The sequence below is a fragment of the Parasteatoda tepidariorum genome, chromosome 2 (assembly GCF_043381705.1).
Source record: "Parasteatoda tepidariorum isolate YZ-2023 chromosome 2, CAS_Ptep_4.0, whole genome shotgun sequence".
Classification (NCBI taxonomy): Eukaryota; Metazoa; Arthropoda; class Arachnida; order Araneae; family Theridiidae; genus Parasteatoda; species Parasteatoda tepidariorum.
Window position 1 is genome coordinate 89,397,417 of NC_092205.1, and position 7,660 is coordinate 89,405,076.

Consider the following 7,660-nt stretch of genomic DNA (forward strand, 5'->3'; position numbering starts at 1 on the left):
AGTCAAGAAATAAGTTCGGTTTTAAAAAAAGTTTAGAGTGGCATCCATAATCTCGCCTCTTTGCTGTTGGATTGTTTATGTTTATGACGAACTTATTATTTTTTTTCCTTTGTTCAATACAAGTAAGTAATGTACTCAGTACTTTAAACACAGTGCGTAGCGTTTTTTAAAGGTGCTTATTTTCGATTTTCCTTTTTTTAAAAGCCCTTAAAGGTGCTTTTTTCATTGGGTGTTTAGAAAAAGTGCTTAATTTTTCCTTTGTGAAAATGAGATTTTCTTCTCTGCCATGTCGATTTTCGCCTCGTATTATGCAAAAGCGTGCTTTTCACATTGTTCTACTCAACGTTTTCACAATTCATTTAACCACCATCTATTTCAACGTACTGTCGGTCCATACCGTATGAAGGAGCTAATCATTTTACAGGTTTGATGAAATTCTTGCGAGTCCGCATGTGTGTATAGTGAGCTGGGTTCTGTTATAAAGAAACAATAATTTTCAATGAAGTTTTGTTTAGATAGGGTGCGGATATAGAGTAGAAACTAGTTACTAGACCAGTGATATCAAAGTTCACCGTGACTTCCGTTTGATCAATTGATTGATATTTATGCTGCGTGTACAAGCAGGTTGTTTTGTCGGCCGTCAGGATCGAACTCACTACTTCTAGCTCCCAAACCAGCTCTGTGAGTGACGTCTTAACCGACTGCGTCACCAGAGTGCTCCCATTGCTTGATTCAGGAGTTCCCTTGTCTTGTGGGTTAGATCTGAAATTACAAGGCTACGGAGGTGAGCCGTGGTGGCTCAGGGGATAGAGCGTTCGCCTTCCAATTAGGTGATCCGGGCTCGAATCCCAGCGACGGCTGATCGATATAAATNTTGTTTGGAAGGAGGCGGGGTTTGACGTCATAAAATACGTCATCACTGTCCCTGTCAATTGCTTGATTCAGGAGCTCCCTTGTCTTGTGGGTTAGATCTGAAATTACAAGGCTACGGAGGTGAGCCGTGGTGGCTCAGGGGATAGAGCGTTCGCCTTCCAATTAGGTGATCCGGGCTCGAATCCCAGCGACGGCTGATCGATATAAATTCCGCATCCGGCTTGCACCGACCACAGTGATAAACGGATCATGGGTTAGAGTCCCCTTTCCATCAGGCTAATCGTGGGAGGTTTTCGTAGTTTTGCGGGTTAGTTCCATCGAAAAGTCTTCCGCGAAGGCAAGTTTCACCCAATACTTGATCCAGGAGTTCCCTTGTCTTCTGGATTGGGTTTAAAATTACAAGGCTATGGAGTTGAACATCAGTAGTCGTAAACCCGAAATTGTGTCGGCATTATCAATAAGATAAAATAACTTGAAATAAATCAATAGCTTTTTTCTTTTGAATTTTTTTTTCATCCCCATATTGTTCGTTAGACAAATTTTCACGAGTTTGAAAAAATTACATTAATAAACAGTAGTGTAATGCATTTTGGTCAACATTTCTAGAATATTTGAATTATTCCATTTTGCATAGTTTCACGCGGTCAACAATCGATAGCCATTTTCTTTTCTTTTTTTATTAATAAAATTTTCTTCGTTTTTGAGTAAAATGTTGACTTTTTAGGGGNTTTTTTTATTAATAAAATGTTCTTCGTTTTTGAGTAAAGTGTTGACTTTTTAGGGGGGGGGGGAATAACGAATGCAAAGTAATCAAAGGGATTATAATGCGAACAGGGAAAGGAGCCTCCTCGTTTAAAAAAAGATTAGGTTTAAAAAAAAAAGCTAGTTTGATGCTTTTTTACTAATTTCTGAGATCTTTCAGAAAGCAGGGGGCAAGCAAATTAGATTCAGGCATTATTAGGACCTAGCAAACCGTTTTACAAAAACTAGAAAGAAAAGCTTAAGGTAAGCTACAACATTTTTCCCGCTATGAAGAAGCATGAATATTAAAAATATTTTCCCCTAATTAATTCTCATAAGAGAGAAGAAACCACGTGTTTTTTGGGGGTGCACAACGCACAGCATACTCCTAACTGTTGGATGTTCGCCAAAGAGATTCTTTTAAAAATAGAAGCACTTCTTCTTCAGAGAGCATTTCTTAGTATTCACTTAACTGTTATGATACTCAAAATTTTGTGAATTTCGATATTTTCCCCAACACTTCGTTTAAAAACAAGGTATGTTTTTATCATTTAAGTAAAAACAACTCAGATTTTTTTTTTAATTCTGTTTTACATACAAAAAGAATATTTCTTTTTTTTCTTCTTTTTTGCAAATGAATGGGTGTTTTGAGTTAGTGTTTATATACAATTTCACGGAAAACAAAATTATTCCGCAAATAGCAATTTAAAATAGCAAAACAGTGCTGAACCTTTTTGAATAAGGGCCGCTAAAAAAGAAGAAATTTAGTTTATAGATTCAATATTTATATAAATTTATTTAAACTTTAATTCTTTCTTAGCTTCATAAGATCAAAAAGACAGAGATTAATATTTAATGAATTAAGAGAACGTGAGGTTTTGTTTCTTTAATATAGTTTAATTATAACTGGTTAAGTTTTTTTTAGAAAATATAATTTTCATATATAATACGCATAAGGTACAGTCCCTAGCCAAATTATTAGACGTTCTATAAGATTATGTGTAAAAATCTTAATAATCAGGTGATACTATACAGCCATATTGTTTTTGCGCGACTGAAACCGGTTTGCACTTGTTTACGATCGTGTATCAATTGGAAAAATTAGACGATATATAATATAAATTCGGCGATTGGATAAATTAGACGATATATTAAATAAATGTAGAATATTTATCAGGTATTATATTAGTATATTATAATAATTAGACCAAATTATTGGACGCACTATAGTTTTTTTAATAATTACATGTTTGGCACGAGTTTATATACAATACTTTTATAATTAAACATACATGTAATGGGTTTTTATTCAGAAGATTTTTTATACACTTCCTATTTGTATTTATTTTTGGCGTATTGTATNAGACCAAATTATTAGACGAACTGTAGTTCTTTAATAATAGCATGTTGGCATGAGTTTATATGCAATACTTTTATAATTAAACATACATGTAATGGGTTTTTATTCAGAAGATTTTTTATACACTTCCTATTTGTATTTATTTTTGGCGTATTGTATTACAATGTTAACCAATTGATACACGAATGTAAACAATTACAAACCGGTTTCAGTCGCGTAAAAACAATATGGCTGTATAGTATCACCTGATAATTAAGATTTTACATAGAATCTTATAGTGCGTCTAATAATTTGGCGAGAGACTGTATAGAAATATCTTCCATTTTTTAAAATAAACCCTTGACATACATTTGCTTTGAACAAGTTTTTATTTAAGGGGGAACTAAACAGTCGAAACTGGTAAAAAAGAAGGGGTTTTATTTAATGAATTTTTTAACGATCAGAATAGACTAATTTTTTTTATTTCATTGTAAATATTTTAATCTCTTTTATTTCGTAACAAATAAAAATTACACGTTTATAACTTAATTTTAAAATTATCCGTAACTAGTAGAAAATAAATCATCCTACTTTGGTAACGTTTTTTATTTTTTCATTTTTTATTATGTAACTGCATGGATGTAGCTTTGTAGAATTTTTTTTAAAGAAAAAAAAATTAAAAAACATGACATAGAAATAACTTATGTTTTCATGGATTACGCAAAACCAGTCAAGCCAATTTTAAAAAAAATCCTTACGAGAAACAGAACTTTTTTTGTTGTAAATATTGTGTCCAACTAGGAAGTAAATCGATTGAAAATTTTACTAGTTAGAGATTCAGCAAGTGAGTGAAACACAGTTTCGAGTAAATAACGTTGAAAATTTTGCAATTAACTACAAAGTATCAATACCAGGTCTATGCACAGTGGGCCAGCATCCAAGATTTCGTGGCCAAAATTAGTATTTCGATAAAATTTGTCTCAAAATTTGGGGTTTTTTATTTAGGGTTTTTATGTGCAGGTAAATTGAATTCATAATTAAAATTTTGAAATACACTACAAATACCAATAAAAAAAATGGCGGCTGAAATATGGCAAGCAAAAAGAAAAAAGATATATATATATATATAGTACGTTTAAATATAGCAGTGAAAATATAATAATTTTCGTAATTTTATGTTAAAAGTGAAAAGCAAATTATATTTCCGAAGTAATATTACAAAATAACGCGAAAACATGAGGGAAAAAAAACATAATTTTTGTTTTTCGGTATATTTAGCCCACCTTTGCAATACGGGAAAAAAGGGGCAGGTTTTTTCGAAAGAAGACAACAAAAGAAAGTTTAGCTAATTACCTCGTGGAACTTTTTGGAGATAAGTTTCGAAAGTGATTCAAACATTGTAAAATGTCAAATTATAAGATATGAACTATAAGTTTATCAAGAGTATTAACTAATCCAACAAATGGAAAAATTGTACTATAATTTCAGATTAATTACTCTGATAAAAATGTAACAGAAAGGTGAAATTCCTATATATATATTTCTGAAACATAAATTTAAAAGTTACATTTTAAAAAAAAAACTAACATATTTTTCACTACATTGTACTCTTGTCGGTCCAAAAAGTAAATTGTAATGTTTGGAATGATTATGAATACTTAATTTCGTCGATATTAAAACTGCCTACACATATTTTCGTTGAAAATTTAATTTTGACTTTTGGCCAAAGATCATAGTCTTCTGGCCCACAGTGCCATGTGATGCTTCTTCTCCATTTTCAACAGTCGCAAGTGCTCTCTTTTTCTTGTCGATCTACCCTCATGTGATGTTTCGTATGTTTTTAGAGCAGCAGCTGAGGTCATCTTCATTTTGAGCATATTCTTTGGTTGCTGGGCCTACATTAATTTCGAACTGTTTCCAATAACCCTGGAGGGTCGTGGTGGCTCAGGGAATAGAGCGTTCACCTTCCAATGAAGTGAACAGGGTTTGAATCCCAGCGATGGCTGCTCGATACGAATTCCGCTGACAGGGTCGACGTAAAATATCCTCAGTGGTAGACAGATCATGGGTTAGAGTCCCCTTGCAGTTAGGCTAACCGTGGGGGGGCTGTGGTTTTTCCTCTCCATGTAACTCAAAAGCGGGTTTTTTTTCACCAAAAAGTCTTCTACGAAGGCAAATCTCTCCCACTTATCGATCCAGGAGTTCCCTTGTTTACTGACTTAGGTTCAAAATTACAAGGTTACGGAGTTGAACATTAGTAGTCGTGAACCCAAAATTGGGTCGGCTGTTCAAAGAACGGTTATAAAATAAAATAACCCTTTGCAACCTTCATTAAAAATTATTACATAAGTTGCCAGTTCAAGTATTTATAGTGAAAGTAATATTAATTCTTTTTTTCACAGAATGTAAGCAAATTAATTTAATAAAATAGTTAGAACAATAGTATTTAGCTAAAATGTTTTGAAAGGAGCGAGCAAATCCATTAATCAACTGAGATCACTTGTTCGTACATGTCGCGACGGGTGTCGTGGTCAACTCGTCGCGTAAACAATACGTCGTGGGCATAATTCATCGTGGAGACAGTTCTTCGTGGACAAAATTCGTCGCTAACACAATTCGTCGAGCGCACAATTTGTCGCGAGCACAACTCGTCGTAGCAACAATTCGTCTCGATGACGATTACTTGCAATTTCGTCCACAACTTCTTGCGGCTTCGATCTATTTGCAAAGACAGAGCTTCCAGTTCGGTATATTTTATATTATAACCGTCGTTGAACAGCCGATCCAATTTTATGCGTTTACGACTACTAATGTTCAACTCCGTAGCCTTGTAATTTTGAGCACAATCCAGAAGACTAGAAAAATCCTGGATCAAGTATTAGGAGAAAGTTTGCCTTTGTGGAGGACTTTTTGATGGAGTTAACCCGCATTTGCGATACATGGAGAGGAAGACCACTAGAACCTTCCACTGTTAGCCTGTTGGCAAGGGGACTCTAACCCATGATCCGTCAACCACTGAGGATAATTCACGTCAGCACTGTGATCGGTGCAAGCCGGATGCGGAATTCGTATCGACTGGGATTCGAACCCGTACGCATCACTGGAGGGCGAACGCTATACGATATTTTGGTGGGGGCCGGGATAGCCTGGTCAGTTGGGCGCTGGGCCCATATCCAAGAGGTCGTGGGTTCGATCCTCGCCGGCCGAAGACTCCCCGTGTAGTAAATGGTGACTGATGCGCATTAAATCTGTCGAGTCTCAAAGTCCTCCATGTTCCCACAACAAATCAATACCTCTGTAGGGTACTGATCCAGGAGTTTCCTTATCTTCTGGATTGGTTCAAAATTACAAGGCTCCGGAGTTGAACGTAAGTAGTCGTAAACCCATGAAATTGGGTCGGCTGTTCAACGACCCAACGTGGTGACTGGAAAGGTTTCGATTTCTCTGACAAAAAGAGTGTCTTGAAAGATTTCGTATCTGAGAAACTTCATATAGCACAATTGGTTTACATCATGTAAAAGTGAATTTACGGTATCGGAACAATCATTTGGTTACGTAATTACACTCACTTCCGTTATTCGATCAGCTATGCTGTTTGCTTTTTGAAAGTCTGGACTGATGCTAGAATTGATTGGATATTCGGCGGCAGCGTCTGTTGTTTAAACAATTCTAATAATCGGTGGCCGGAAAAAAACTACATTATTTTTGTAGTTTGCTACAACTGCTTATTTACAAATGTAGTTAACTAGAACCACGATGGCTGAGGGGATAGAGCGAAATGAGCCTTCCAATGAGGTGAACCGGGTTCGAATCGCTGGGATTCCGCATCCGGCTTGCACCGACCACAGTGCTGACGCGAAATATCCTCGGTGGTAGACGGATCATGGGTTAGAGTCCCTTTGCAGACAGGTTAACCGTGGGAGGTTCTCGTGGTCTTCCTCTCCATGTAACGCAAATGCGGGTTAGTTTCATCAAAAAGTCCTCCACAAAGGCAAATTTCTCCCAATACGTGATGCAGGAGTTTCCTTGTCTTCTGGATTAAGTTCAAAATTACAAGGCTACGGAGTCGAACATTAGTAGTCGTAAACCCAAAATCGGGTCGGCTGTTCAACGACGATGATAAGATAAAATAAAATGTAGTTAACTACGCCCACTTTTTTTTAAATGTAGCAGTGGCGTGCCAGCCGGGGGGGCAGAGGGGGCAGTCGCCCCCTCTGAAATTTTAGTGAGGGGGCAAACAATATATTTCGCCCCTCCTGAAATTTAAACATTCGAGAAAATAAAATCAAGTAAAATTCCGAGTAAAAAATAGTCAAAAAGTAAAATTTTAGAAAAAAGTAACTTTTTAGTTGAACTTTGTAGCTATTTTCCAAGTAAAAAACCTAATTTTCCTCTGAAATTAAAGTAAGAGGTTATAATAAATTTAGGTAAAATTGGTAATTTTAGGAAAAAACAATTTTTTTTTTCAATTTTGAAGCTATTTTTCAAAAAGAAAACCTTATTGTCTTCTGAAATTTAATAAAAGGGCCTATATTGCGTTTCGCCCCTTCTGAAATTTAGACATTCACAAAAATAAAGTCAATTTAAATTAGTAAACTTAAAGGAAGAAAAAAACTTTTTTCAACTTTGAAGCGATTTTCTAAGAAAAAAACTTTATTTAATTCTGAAATTTAAATGAAGGGTGAGTAATGTACTTCGCCCCTCTTG

At 35.3% G+C, this 7,660-nt stretch overlaps 1 protein-coding gene across 3 annotated transcripts in view; it reads left to right on the forward strand.

The window, feature by feature from the left end:
• Positions 1–2,033: 2,033 nt before the first annotated feature.
• The window catches only part of LOC107442803 (serine-rich adhesin for platelets), a 42,385-nt gene continuing 36,758 nt past the window's right edge, over positions 2,034–7,660 (forward strand). For all 3 annotated transcript variants that reach the window (XM_043046243.2, XM_043046242.2, XM_043046244.2), the window contains exon 1: positions 2,034–2,150. The gene's annotated coding sequence lies outside the window, so the exon portion shown is untranslated. The remainder of the gene's footprint in view (positions 2,151–7,660) is intronic.